Raw genomic sequence first — 15,653 nt, 5'->3', positions numbered from 1 at the left:
ACTTTATTGTATTTAAGTTTAAATTTTAGGAAAGTAGTGGAATTTTCCATATGTGTAATCTCAGCATGCAGTGTTGGGACTGTGACATGGGTGAAAGTCTGACAACATATATGCATGTTTCTTTTCCCTTAAGCACTGGGAAACATCATTTCATGTGCATTTCACATGCATGCATCTTCATATAACTGCTGTGATCTGCTGTATTGTTCACCAATTTGACACCTGTGTAGCTTTGTTTTCTTTTCTGTTTTATGCAATATTATGCAATTGTTTCTAGGATTTTTTGCTTTCTGCAGCCCTCTTCCTTTTTGTTTCACACAGTACCTCCAAGTGAGTCTCAGTCCAGCTTTTCAATAGACACAGTGACCCACTTGGGTATTATAGATAAACTCATGAAATTGGACATAAACCTGTAGATCACCAGATGGATAACCAAATGGCTCATGGATAGGACACGTTGTTAAGTGGTGGAATCCACATCCAGCAAGAGGACAGTCACCAGAGGAGTACCAGAGGACTCAGTGCTAAGCTCCCTCCTGTATGGAATATACCTCTCAGATGTCAAGGCAAATGTGGATGACCTTTGGCTGATCAAGTTTGCTGATGATTGCAAAATGGGGGCAATCATTAACTCCCCAAATGATGTTGATATCCTATAGAAGGATCTGACACAGACTAATGATTGGTGTCAGAGCCATGGCCTCAAACTGTGAAATGCAAAGAAGTGCATAATAGTACCCTTTGGGAACTCAAGTACTCCTTCAAATTACAACATTGATAGCCTCTCCCCCGAGTGGACCCAGTGATGAAGGATCTGGATACTCAGATAGACAGTAATCTGAACTTTGACCACCGTGTGTCCACGCTGGTGAGGAAATTCTTCTATGTGGCTCAGCTTATAAGTAAAGACATGGCATTCAGATCTAAGGATGTCATAGTACCACTGTACTCAACCCTCATCAGACCAATATTTGAGTACAATTCACCCTTTAGCAAGTACCTTGCCAGGCACCTGCAACAGCTAGAGCATCCTCAGAGGTTTTTCACCAAAAAAATACAGGTTATAACCAACATGTCATATGTTGAACAATTAAAAGCCCTATCATATGTATTCACTTTCCTACCGATTACTGAGGGGTGATCTGTGTCTGATCTACAAGGCAGTCTCTGACCCGGCCTTGATGGAAATGTTGCATATTCATAAAGCTAACTGCACAAGGGTTACTCGCTTCAAAGATCTAAACCTGATCTTTGACATGAATAGATCATGCTGGAGAGACAAATATGTGTCTCAGAGACTGCCCATCCTCTAAAATAGGTTTCCTGTTCACATGAAGCAGAGCCCTTCCCTGACTTTCTTCAAGCGCAATCTGGAACAATGAATGGGAAATCACAAATTCACTCCTGGGGTGATGCCCATGTCCCTTATGGACAGAGGCAGTCTGTAATAATAGTCAAAAGCCTGCTTGTTGACCCTTGTTGTATTTCCCCTAATAATAGAAAAATGGGTAAAATCTAGGTAAAACTGGCTAGGCTTGTAAGGGCTCTTGAGCCATTAGCTTAGTAATCCCATGTGAATCTATCTAAGATATCTAAAATTACAGCATTTTACTTCATTTTCTTATACTTAAAAACTATTGCATGTCAACCAGTGACATATTAAAGGCTTTTGAAGAATCTGAGGGTTTATTTTTGCTCATCTTTGAGAAACTACAAAACAGAAAGGTAGATAGAATGGAGACAACAGAAGGTTGTAATTGTTTTATTTTAGTCGATTCTCATTTAGTTTGTGCCACTAATAAAACTATTTACTTAAGAAAATTCAGAGTGATTACTTGGGCTTAATGATCTTCAGCGTGGTCCTCATTATTACTGAAGGGAGAAGTTCATTGCTCTTACTGAATTCTTTGGCTGTGTTAAAGATATACACTTATTATGCCTAATGTAGTCTTTTCTGTCCATTAACAATATCCTGCATTCTGGGATGACTGCTGTTGGCTTTACCAAAAGCATTCTCACTCTATAAGTACTGCAGTGTTGATAGGTATTTGGATATAATAATTTAGTGGCAGAATACAAACACACTGCTGATTTTAGTTTTGTATATGAACTGTCATTAAGCAGTTGCCATCAAGACTGATTTTAAGTAACCAAGGGCCCTGAATAACTTGGCAACAGCAGTTTGTATATTTAGCCCACTGTTTTGCTTGTCTTTCCACGTCAGACTTGTGCATGTTTAAATCACTTTAGAGTGTCTGTTCCTGCCTGAACCTGTGGGACTTCAACTGGTCACTCACTATCCATTATATACTTTTGGCGGGGTGTCACATCTTTCCTCGTTATGCTCTTTTTAATTTGTTACTGCTACCACTAATTTCTGTTCTTTGTCTACATGTTCTATAGAATAGCTACAGGTTCATAGGTTTAATTAGCTCAAGACCTTTGGCCATTAAGGATATTGTTACCCTGGATCCCATGTTAGAATTTATAGGTGCCCATGTAGTCATGCAGTTCTTTCTTAAAGATATGGGTTGCTGGATTGAGTTTAATTGAGAAGGACTCCTTATTTCATAGGCATTGAAGTGTTTAAGATATGAAACTGTCACAGTTTACAGTACATTTGGTATTAACTTTTGTTGATGTTGACTGTTCTGTTGTTTTCAGGTCACTAGGGAATATTGTAAGCAAAGGGTTCCAAGTAGTTATGGGTTCTTTAGTACTTTATGTGCCAGACATAGATCTGCTCTAAGAAGGCAATAAGATGCAGAGACAAAAGTCTAAAGTAAGCCTTGAAGGCATTTGCTCCTCTTTGTAAGGAATCTTTGCATCTTCTCCATTTGCACCAGATGGTCTAGGAGTAAGTCTGATAAGAGCTGTATACAAGGGGACAGTTATCTCTTCTGTAGGGCTGTTAACCTTATGAAAGATAATAGTGAGGAATTCTATATGCTTTGTGGATGACTAATGCCTTTATTGGTGTCAGATGGATGATGATTGATGATGATGATGATGATCATCATCATCATCATCATGATCATCATCATCAGGGACTCACGTTTTTTAATAGTTTTAGCTTTTAGTTGTTGCCCATCAGTAGTGTATTAAGTTGTTGTTAGTGAGGGTTTGCCAAATGCCAGAATGCTGTATTTTTTGACATGGAAGACAAGGCTACTGCTGCTGCACCATTCCTGTAAACTGCTGTTTAATGTGACTTAGTGTCAGTGGGTTTAGTACCTAGTTTGCAGTGATCTGCATATGTGGTGAGCATTACTGTGAAATAAGTTTTTATGACTGTGAAAACGATGCCAAGAAGGAATGGCCCCAGGCCAGAGCATTGAGAGACTACACTAGTGACAGGAGAGGATGGTATAGGAGTCCTCATATTCTCACATGTTCTGTATAACTATTTAGTCAGTTGTGGAACCAGTTTTTATCTTCAGATCCCTGAGTTATTGTAATATTTCCGTCATGGAGCATAGAGTTAATGCTTTAGCCAGTTTGAGATAAGTTGCATAGACACATAAACCTTCACCCAAGTTAGGACTTGCACTCTCAGGAAAAAAAAAATAATGTTTTTTGCCCCTTTTGCCTGCTGATCATCCATCCCTTTCTTGTCTGTTTGACCAATTCAATCCCTATTACAGAGGGCAAGGATCAGCCAAGAAGGGACATGATTTAGGGAGACAGCAAGGTTGCTTTGAGACTTTTGCACTTTGGTCCCTTATCCCACTGCATGTGCCAAACCACCCCAGAGTTCAGAGAGTAGTAGGCAGGTCAGCATGGGCATGTCAGTAGCTTCTACAGGTAACTATTAAGACCACTCTGCCTCCCCTCAAGGGCGACACGTCTGCATGATCTTTGATCTCCATCGTAGATTCTGTCATGGTAGCATGTTCCAGACATACACTCCATCACCCCCCTGCCCCCAAAGAAAGTTGAGGTGGTAAAGTTGCCTCATTCCTCTCTTCCCCTACACCAGCTCCAACAAGCACCCAAGCCACTATTCAGGATCTAGCTGCTTGCTTCATAGTCAGGGCTTTATTCATTTATGCCAGTAGAGCTAGCTATCTCAAAAAAGTATGAGGGTAATCTTACAAGATCTAGTTTTGACAGTACTATACTGTTTAGGTCATCGAGAAGGATATTTTCTGTGTCTTCATGAATAAGTTCCATGTTGATTCTGTCTCATATTTTGCAAAATATGCTTGTGAGGCTGACTTTTCTGTAAGAATTTGGACCCGTGGAAGGGCCTCCCTTGTTGATTGGAATCAGTACAGCCTGCTCCAGATATGCTTGTAGCCAGTTTGTAATGCCGTGTTAAGAATTTATAAGGGAGATAAAGTAGGGTATTTATGTTTTCACAACTCAGGTTTCTTGTGTCATTTACTCCCAGTGAACTGGTATTTCTGATGTTTCTGATGACAGAAGTGACTATTTCTTATGTGATTTCAGCTAGGTCCATGTTGCCACAAAGAAAAATTAATACAATTTACTTTGCGGCCTGAAATTTGTTCCACAGTAGTTCTAGCACACTGCATTCTTGACTCTTCCCTTCCATATTTTGGATATAAGGTGATTGTACATGTCACTATAACTTCCATTTGAAAATTCTTAAAGATGGTATAATATTTATTAGCTTTGGTTTGGTATATAGATGAGGATTGTCATATTGTTGTGGTTAGAATGAAAAGGGAATGGGGCAATGTTTATCTTAGCATGGACAGAAGGGATGCTTATTAGAATTATATCTTTCTTCCTCTTGTGATTCTTCTGACAAGTCCAACACAGCACCAGTTTTCCCTATCATCAGACATTGCATAGCTAGCTTGTGGTTACCTTATTTTAAGACTTCATGGATTGTCTTTCATCCTTTTGACCTGTAGCCTTTTACTCCATAGTCCGCAGTTCTCAATGCATTGGCATGCAGTTCTTTTTAGTTCTTTTTGGTTAAGATACTATAATCAAAAACAGGCACTTTGTGAGTATTCCAAGTACTTGTCAAGGAAGCCCACCCTGCTTGTTTATTGTTAACAGATGGGCACACTTCTTCTAAATATCTTATTGTACTAGTTGGTAGTGTATTAAAAGGACCAAATGCCATGTTTCTAGTTATAATATTTTGTCTTTCTTGCCGGTGACCGAGATCTGTTTACAGTGATCACTTGCTGCCTTTTGCTTAGCAACTTGGTATCACCTTCTCTATTTTTGTTCTGGTTTCCAGTGACTCATCTTGCTTATCGGTATCCTGTGGGCACAGTATCAGGTGCATTGCTCAAGTTGAAATTAACTGCTTCTACTGCCCCTCTTCATTTACCACTATGGTTAAACAGCCAAGAAGATTCTGCTACATTTGTTTGTTAAGGTCTTCATATTGTAAACCCAGTCTATTTGGGACCTTGCCAGTTAGTAATTGGCTTTCAAATTATCCATACCTTTTCCTTGAGTAATGCCTCCTTTATTTTCCTACAGCTCAATATAAATTGTAGGACTTGAAATTACTGGCTTTTTCTCTGTAGCTCTTCTTGCATATTACTATTATTAAGTCATGCCTTTCAATTTACAAACCAGATAACTAATTTTAAATACAAATAAACAAAATGTGTTCAAGTACTTTTTTATTTTTTATCCCATACCACATAGTTGGATTCCTGTCCTAATACTCCCACTGCTGTGGAGTCTTGGAGAGTACTGTATTGTTGAGGAGCTCTTTTTCTAATGAGGTGCTAAACTGAAGTCCTATCTGCAGATCTTCTGAGTTTTTCTGCCTGTGCTGCTATCTTCAGTTTATTATTTGTAATATGGCACAATAGATCCTGATCTGTTGTGATACTCTGCATTGCTTTTATCAGACCTAACTTTCAAAGTATTTTTGTCAGTCTGTTCCCTTTTCTGTACTGTTTAAACAGTGACAGTTCTTGTCTTAATTGCTTTATAACTTTCATGATGGCATTTGATTTCTTCCGTTCCTTTCCCTTATTGCTCTCTGCTTTTTTGGTAAGACTTTATCTGTTATTAATTTAGCTGCACAGTAATATATCCTACTTACTTCTGTTATATTGCATTGATTTCTTTTAATAGTCTTGATGACTGTGTTCATTTGTTTTATCTGACTTCTAACATTCTGGGTCTTATTGACTTTCTGTAATCTATTTCTTTCATCAGTCTTTGTGATGACCGTGCCCTGGCCCAGCAATTAAGGAGCCTCAATCCTCACCACTAACACCAGGGAAGTCATCTCATAGAAGAGGAAAGGATAACTAATGCACACACTAAAGTACAATTTCCCTTAAGTGCACACAGAGATCACAGTCAGTCTGGGGATGGCTGCTCCCTTGCTCACCAGATCCCCAATAAGACTCCCCACTGGCACAGCTGTAGGGTCCAGGTCTCAGCCTAACTGGGCAAGCTAGAACCTCCTGTAGACTCTCTGTCCAACCAGTGCTTCATGTCCCTGCCAAGTAGCTGACACAACACACACACACTTTGAGATAAGTATTTATACAACTTCACAGACTCTCCTGGGAAAGGCTGACTCAGATTCTCCAGCTGTGCCCCTTTACCCAGACTATATGGTAGTAATTACTGCCACCACCCAATTAATAACATCAGCTACTAAAAGGCCCTTAAAATGGTGTCCAGTTATTACTGTGCAATATTATTATCCAATGGTAGTATGACTAACAGTCAAGGCTTACTTTAGAGTGGCCTATTACAATAACCTCTATAAATATGCAATGTATTCTAGAGTTTATCTCTACACAAAGCAACCATAGGTAGAAGGTTTTGAAAATATTTAATAAATAATTAAAACACAAGACAAAACTACTACACCACAGAGATATCTAAGAGTTCAGAGATCACACAGGAACTTAAAATAATACTGTAGGACAGGTCTGATTTCAAAGAAAAATACCTGATTAATCTTTACTAACTTTAACTATTTCTACAAGAAATCACAGTGCTAAAAACTTACATGTGAGCATAAGCAGAGTGCTGGTAATTTGAATATCAAGATCAAAATGCTCTCTATCTCTCTCTGAGACACAGTTTATAAAACATCACTAACAGACATGTAACTGGGTCCGCCCCAGATTACATCATTTTTGACACTTAGGTTTTTCCAGTATTCATATTGCATCATCTTGACACCTGCTCTGAGTTCCCAGGCTAATAGAAACTCCACTTACATTATTTAGCAAGCTAACACCTGCACAGGAGAATACAACACTAAAAGGCATTTCACATGTACACTCTAGCAATTAGTCCTTAGTTAACACAATAGATAGAATGTCTTCAGCCAGCCTGACCGGAACCAACTTTAAAGATCAAAGAACATCATAAAATCATTTCAATTTCAAAAGACAAATTTGAAAGGCTTGACTTAGTTTTTTTTTACAGGAAGGGGGCTATGTTGTAACAATCTTGAAGTTCACATTTTACAGTGTGTTTCTTTCATTTAAAAACACAAGCCTGTATTTTACATTTATTTATACAGTTGATATAATTATATATCAAATTATATTTGCCTAGGCTGGCAGCTTTCACCCATCTCTCCCCAGTTGTCACAGTCTTAATATGTTTATTCATCTCTATTAAATCAAGCAACTCATCCCTTAGATTATTTTCTTCTAAACTGAGGGCACATCCTTTATTCTCGTTTCCTGTGGGCATTCTAGTGAAAGCTCTAGAATATCTTCCTGGGACATATATCTTCAGCTGCATCCTGTGCTATCTGTTGCTCCTTCATATGAAAATTCACTGACCTATCACTTCACAACAATGACTGTGTCAGGGTTGCCACTGTTTCCTGCACCTTCCCTTGCAGTGCAATTCCATCTGTACATGCACATTTGTACTGGTTTCCTGCTGAAGGCTCCAGAGTATCTTTATGTGGCAAGTGATCAGATTCTTCACATTCCACGTGTTTCTCCTTAATTTGGGGACTCATTAGTAACATCACATCATGATGGAACAGAGTTGGATTTTCTACACTAAATCCTTCACTTCACAGGCGACCCATAACTTCAGTTTCTATTTCTTTAACTTTTCCATTGCAAGTCCTCTTTTCTACTTTTCACCTTTAATTTCTTACTTTTTTATTTGAACATTTCCATATCCTAATGCCTTTGCCTGTATTTCTCTTCAAATATCTTTGGTGCTGCTTTTTGTATTGCTTAGTATTGCTTTCTCCTTTGCATAAATATTGCACCATATTAAATCTTGTTTTTCTTTTTCATGTCCATATTTCTTCTTCATATGTCTCCCATTCCACCTGTTTCTCCTTACTTTGGGGACTAATTGTTCCATCAAGCTGTGACATAACCTGTTTTAGACTTTTTATACTAAATCCTTTACTTAACAGGTGTTCCATAACTTCAGCTTCTTAATTATTTAGCTTCTTCTTTACTAATTTTCTGTTCTGTATTCTCCCTTTGTGATCTTATTTTTTTGCATTGCAAAATTATCCATATTTAGGTACCTTTGCCTGTATTTCTGTTCAAATATTTTTGCAGCTGCTATTTTGTAATGATTAGTGTGGCTTTCTCCTTTGCATAAATATTGCACCATATCAGATGTCTCTTTCTTTCCCATGTCCATGTTTCATTTTTATAGCTTTCAAAAATCTCCAGATTTTGTCCTTTATATTTTCATGCTTCCTCTGTTGCTTCTTTTTATAAAAACAGTTCAAAGTTTTTTGGTCTATGTAAAGACTTTCAATGATCTGTTGTATCAATGAATACAAATCTGCATTTGAAGCTCTTGACAGTTTTTCTTGTGCAAATATTTTTCTTTCCTCCAATTTCTCTCTTAATCTTTTTGAATATATTCTATTTGGAAATGTTGGTCTTCTTGCATAATAGTAACAATACATCATTTCTTTCTTATCCTCAATAGTAAAACTCTATCATCTTTGTGTCTTGTTTTTAGCCTGCCAGTTTTTGTGTTTTTTTGCGGACAGTACATCCTTCTACTGTGTGTGTGTGTGTGTGTGTGTGTGTGTGTGTGTGTGTGTGTGTTTGTGTGTGGGGGGGTCATCCTTCCCATGAGGCTGGCCTAACCCCATTTTAGGAATGTTTCAGTGTCTTGAAGAGTCCACAGTAATTTTTCCAGTCCTGGCACCAGTGTATATACCAGTTTAGGGCAATTTTTATCATGGGACTTGTGCATCCAGCTGTCTTTTCTTAATTTTAACCTATTTCTGCCCATGATATGTGCTATATAAAACATAGTCTATATATCAGTGTCCTTTTTGGTAAGATTTTGTAAAAACAGGGTCCACTTCATGAAGGTACTCATCAAGACTTGAGGCTGAATTAATTTCTAGCAATACTACCACCTTTTTTGCTGATTGTATCATCTCTCCATCCCGACCCCATGTGGTCGGTTTGATTTACCTGTAAAATATTGCAAAGCATATTGGTGAGGATTTATATGGAAAAAAACAACAGTCTAAGCAGAAATTGTCCCTGTGACAATTGTTTGAATTCATCTCGAGGGTCTGGTTTTATCTTCACCCCCATTTCAAGTAGCTGGTATATGGTTGTACCATGCCTGATACCCAGGCCACCAGCTTCCCGTCTGTGGGAGAGCCTGTCTTAAATGTAGGGGTTAGGGATCAGAACAAAGAATGCAAGACAAACACCAGACCCTGTCCTATTTTGTTTGAATTAATAGAAGGTCATATGGTTAAGTTTTTTGAGCTGAAGAGCACTCTTGATCAAGCATCCAAAGTTGAGAAAGTCGAGACCCAGTTTATTGTATGCATTGAACTTGACTTGCCATTCCAGCTCTCTTTTTCCTAAGAACCCATTCTTATTCCCATCCAGAGGCAAGCCCACAGTTTTGTCAAGGACATGAAATTTAAATGTAGTGTGATCTGTCACCTCAATGGAAAGCTTTGCTACAGCATTTCTACTAACCCTCTATCTTATATTAGAAAAAGGGTGTGATATACGTATTTTTAGTCTGTTAATGGTTTTTCCCAGCACAGAATGCTTCACATTTTGTTCACCGAGCTTTGTAAATAGCCATTCTGTGTTGCAGTCAGCTTTATACTTGCTGTTTTATTTCTTCTTAGTATTTAGACAAGTGAAATGGTTTATGTTGCTCATATGTTCACAGAAGGTGCATTTTTGAGCTTCACATTTGGAAGTCCCATTTTCTGTGGGTTCCATTGTGTAAATTTTATACTTGAGATAGTCCTAATACTAAATAAGCCTAGGTTCCACTTCTAAGATTGTGACAGTTTGTTTGTTACTGTTGGTAATTTCCGGGTTTTCCTTTATAATGTTATAGATAGATAAGTGGTTAAGAGCGAAGGTAATGGTCATCCTATATTTTCTTGCTTCATTTTCAGGGTCTTTGGAAAGGGATGGCAAAGCCCATGTAGAGTCTGTTAATAGGTTCAAAAGCAACTGTGTCTCCCTGGATCTTAATGTCTCTTGTAGGATGTAGTATGGAGTGCAGTAGTCTTGTTTCATAGCCACAAGCTAAAACGTCTCTTTCTAGGTTACAATTCAGAATAAAACCATTCATCTCTTTTTGAAAATCTTACTATGTTCATTCCTTCAGACTTTATTACATTATGGTTTGTGATCTGTAGCTGCATGCATGCTGTTGGTGTGCAAAAGCATATTATTTCTTGTTGGTTTCCTGAACAGGTTGTTAGTAAGTTGTCCATCTATATCTTTTTCTCTTTCTGATGGTAATAGTCAGGAAATCTGTATTTTCATAGTTAATGGCAAACCTAATGAAGTCAGTGGAATTGTTGATGTGGTCAAAGAACTCCAGCAGCTGACCTTCATTGCCCGTCCATGTGATAAAAATCTCATCAGTAAAGTGCAGCTAACAGGCAATGTTAAGCCGAGAATTGGAGTTATATACTTTGTTTTCCACATGTCTATTGCAACATTATCTAGACTTGGAGCCATCATTGCTCTCATTGCTGTTCTGTTTGTAAATAGATGTAATAACTTTATGTCCAGTAAGAATTATAACGTTATCATCACTGCAACTGTTACTATTATACTAATGTTCCAATATGTACCATCACTGATGAAACCAATTTTCCTATGTATATATAATATATATGCAGCATATTTCCACTATCCTTCAAGTAACTATGTTTACTCACATTTTATGATTGTGGCTTTTGTCGACCTTGTTTACTTGCATTTATATCAATTTTATTAACATTTTATTATTAATTCTATACTTAATTGTAACTTGGTGTGGAGATTTTCTCCCCTGGCCTCCGCTGAAAAAGGACCTGTGTCCAGTCAGATTTTCCCAGTAAACAAATGTAAATAAATAAATAATAAATAAATAAATGTTGTTGAATCCAAAATAATTGTTACTGAAGAGGGTTTGTCACAGTCTAGTGGTCTTTTCAGTTTGTCCTGGCAAGCCTCCTGTTCCTTTTAAAAGTGCTTCCTCTACAGATTTGCTACAGTAGCTGTGAGTTAACACCATATATAGTGCTTCTACATCTGGCGTGACTAACAAGGTGTCTTGTTGGACATTGGTTTCCTTGATTTTTTTGTAGGAAATCCAGTTATGTCCAGCTCAAATGATTTAGTGTTGGCTGCCAATGGTTTGATGGTGACCTCTAAATATATGGCCATGGGCTTGTTGATGGCAACTATTGGTCTGCATGGAGGGTCCTTGATGTTGTTATGTGGCTTTGGGATGCCAAAGTATGGTGGTATCGTAGGGTGTGGGACTGACAGAAAATTGTGCAGTTTGTTACCTATAATTTCCATATCAAGCAGCATTTTTAGTATTCCACAGATATTGTCATAGGCAGATTCAGTAGTACCCAAATTCACTTTGTTTTAGTAATGGAGATTATTTAACATTCTTTCAGTGTTGCTAGTATAGGCTACAATGTTTGTGAAGATGCCCCCTCCCTTATTAGCTTTCATCACCCTTTAGTCTTATCTTTGCAAAATTCTTTAAAAGCTAGCCTTTCTCTATTAGAAATATTGTAGTACCTTTTTTCCCCTAAGGATTTTCCTTATTTTACTCTCACACTTTGCATCTTATGCTCCAACAGTTGGATTCATTGGGGGACAAATGTTACTGTTTTTTTTCCATTTTTGGTTAGTTACAAGGACCAAATCCAATGATGTTGTCATATTTTCTTTCTTGTATCTGTTTCATGAAAAACACATTCAAGTTTAATTGAGGTCTATAATAGTTTTAACTGGGTCATTTCTACTGTGAAGACTAAATGTAAGACCTTTTTCCAGTATTTTTAGCTCCATCTCTGTGAGTGGCTTCTTGTGGTTCCAGACCTTAGTCTGGAGTTCAGTTGATGTTCTTTTTTGTAGTATTTCTGGAAGTTTTTGATGTCCCTTTTTCCTTTCCGGTCCTGTCTCTTTGTGGTTGGTGGTTGTAAGTTCTTGGGGTTTCAGTGTCCTCCATATCTCTGTTTTAATTAGGTACTTAGCCTCCTTCTGAATCATCTGGCCTGACTATTAGCCAATCCAGAACACTTATTCTAAATAGGGACTGACCTCCCCTCCAACCAGCAGGCCCAACTATAAACTAATCAGGAACCATAGCCTTAACCCCAATCATAAGGGATGTTTTCCACCGCAACACCTTATTTAGGGTTATTTAAACAGCTAGAATTGTAATGTTTTTTCCAGGAAGAAACACTGTATCTGATGAAGTCCGACAGATGAAAGTGCTCATTACTTTGAATAAACTGGACAAGTTAAAGCTCAAAGAAGGATTGCTTCATGTTTTCATTGCTTGATTTGGAGAATGTGTGCATTCTACTGTGGTTGCTTTCTGCCTGGAAAATACCTACAGGAATATAACAGTGAATTACTTTGAACAAAGTGGCTTTTCCTTTTGTTTTTACTTGTCGGTCCTGGGGAGAACCAACCGGCACTCCACTAGGTTTGGAGAGCCTATATGGGGACATACTCCATAATAAGTAGCCTAAGTTATTTAGTCATTATACGGCAGGGAATCTTGTCTTAGTCTTATGCAACTTCTTGCTTAGGTAACAGAACTGGTGTTACTGAGCATCTGCTTCCTGACATAACACAGATTCAAACCCTACTTCCTATACATTGTGCACAAAACAAATGGGTTAGTAAAGACAGGGACCACCAAGACTAGCTTTGATCATAAGATAGCTTTCAGAAGGTTAATAGTCTCTTCAGTTTCTATGGTCCACCTTGTCTGGAATAGGCACCTTAAAGTTTGTAAGGTCTTTCAGAGGACTGGATATGATAATAAATCTGGGTGTGAATTTTCTGTAGTAGTCTGCTAGTCCTAAGAATGCTTTCACATGTCATTTAGTATTGAGTACAGTTAGACAGATTCTGTTTTGTCTCTTTTAGGAGTTTAATTGCTCCTCTCCCAATTGCATACCTTAAATATCTGACTTCTGCCATACAAAGCTTACTTTAGGCAGCATTAACTGTAAGACCCACCTGTCATAAAGAGTCCATCACAACTTGTAATTTGGGTAAATATGACTCCTAACTTTTGAATAAATTACTACATCGTCTAGTTCCACAGCTGAGGTTTCAGAACTTTATCCATGGGCCTTAAAAATGTGATAATGACTCTGTGAAGTTCGGAGGGTAAGACAGTATAATGAAAAAAGACCTTCATAAGTGGAGAATTCAAAAATTTCTTTGGCTTCAGGAGTGAAGGGAATGTGACATTGCCCTTGGTTAAGTTTGGGGTAGTCTGAAACCTTGCTTTGCCTAATATTTTTAAGAGCTCATCCCCTCTCGGCATTGAATAATTGTAAATTTGGATATGTCATTCAGTGTTTGGAAATCATTACAAAATGTTATGGCGCCATCTGGCTCAGGGACCAGTACAACTGGACTGCTCCATTCACTTTGGGATTTCTTAATAACTCCTGCTTTTAGCATTGTTTACTCTTCTTCACTTATTGCTTTTCTTTGGGCCTCTGTCATTTTGCAGTTTTAGGTTTACTTTCTCCCTGGCACAGTATTAATATGATGCTGTATTAAAGATTTTCCACCAGATGGCTTAGAAATATTTATTTCTCAGTAAGATCTCTTTGGCTTCTTGTTTCTAGGCTTTTGACAATGCTGTGTCTATTTGAAGAGCATACATAGAATTCCCTGATGCCCTACTTTGATATGTATATCAGCACCTGAGTTATCTACAGAAGTGTCAGCTTCCTACCATAGTTTTAACACAAATTATGCATTGTATCTGCTCAGGTGTTCTCATTCTAGCTTGTCTTTTTTGTAGTGCTTGTCATTCATTTTCTCTAGCACCTCAGATGGTCCTTGCTATCTTGCTAGGAACTTCTTTTCAGTAGAGGAAAGTAATACTAACAATTTGCCACCTTTTTTAAAGTTGTCTGTCTGGCAACTTATTATTATACATGGTCTATTACATCTCTTGTGCCCTTTGCATGTGTTGTTTAAGTATTTCTGACCTAGCTAATTTTTAACCTATATTGCAAATTTGTAAAGTGTGTCAGCACACTTTTAAATGATGGGATTTTCTCCTGTTTTCAAGTATCATTTGATATGTCTATCAAACCTCAGAGACATATACCATATAGTAAGTGGAATGGCTTAAATCACATTAAAGCATGAAACACGTATCTTACAGAAAAAGGAGGTAGTGAGGCAGTTGATCACAATTCATATCTTCCTGTCTGAAGACCTTTTATAGCACAGATTTCAGAGGACACTGAAGTTCTTAACTGTTTTTCTTTAAAACACTGGCAAAACCATTGCATTAACCTGTACATAAATAGAGTTCCTTGGTCCATGATCATTTCTTTTGGAATCCTTATCCTGAGTAAAATTACCACTAGTTCTCTGGCTTAGCATTGGTGTTTCACATGGGTATTGATTTGGGAAATTTAGTGGCATCAATAATGACTGGAATATATTAGTAATCATTACAAGATTTTATCAATGGACTTGCAAGATCCAAAGCACTTCACTGCAACGGAGCTTCAGTAATAGGCATATGTATTAGCAAACTTCTGTATCCAGGATGCAGTGCATTGTTTAACATTCTGGACAAGCTACACAGATGTTATGAATATCTTTCATCTTTACACCAATCAAATAAAATCTAGCTAAACTTAGAGCTTTGGTTTTGTAAGTGTTGTCTTAAAATGTGACTGTGTGCTAGTTTTCATCAAAAAGATTTGGAACTAATAATTGGTAAATATCTAATTTTGTCTTTGTATTTGTTTACTCTGTAGATCAAGGCATTCCTTAACTCAAAATACTAGTATGGGAAGAAACCGTTCTGTGCATCTGTTTTTCCTTTTTATTCTAGAACTATGTTATCTGTCCCTGCTTAATGCATTGTCCTCTTACTGTGCTTCCTTAAAGTTGTCATTGTCTGCATATCTGCCAGGTCAGAATCACTTTTGTCGGTACACCAGCATGAAGTCGAAGGTATAGCTTCTACAACTACAAATACAATTATAAATGTTACAGTTTCTCTTGTTCATTCCTCTACAAAAGACAGCTCATGCCAGTGACCTTTTTGTGCTTTTGGCTTTGAAAATATTAGTATTTTTTCCTCCGTATTTTTTGTTTATTTGAGTAACTGTTGCTGAGAGCCCTGTTTCTGATCATCTGTTTTGGCATTAGGGAGGAAGGATCCCTTTCTTTCTTAGT

The 15,653-nt window shown here is 37.6% G+C and overlaps 1 protein-coding gene across 3 annotated transcripts in view; it reads left to right on the top strand.

The window, feature by feature from the left end:
• CCDC181 (coiled-coil domain containing 181) overlaps window positions 1-15,653 on the top strand; it is a 606,866-nt gene that overhangs the window by 2,226 nt on the left and 588,987 nt on the right. The gene's annotated exons all lie outside the window — the stretch shown is intronic.

Source organism: Protopterus annectens, chromosome 5.part0 (assembly GCF_019279795.1).
Source record: "Protopterus annectens isolate FY-2018-M chromosome 5.part0, PAN1.0, whole genome shotgun sequence".
Classification (NCBI taxonomy): Eukaryota; Metazoa; Chordata; order Ceratodontiformes; family Protopteridae; genus Protopterus; species Protopterus annectens.
Note: the sequence above shows the minus strand (reverse complement) of the source record. Positions and strands in the feature narration are given on the sequence as shown.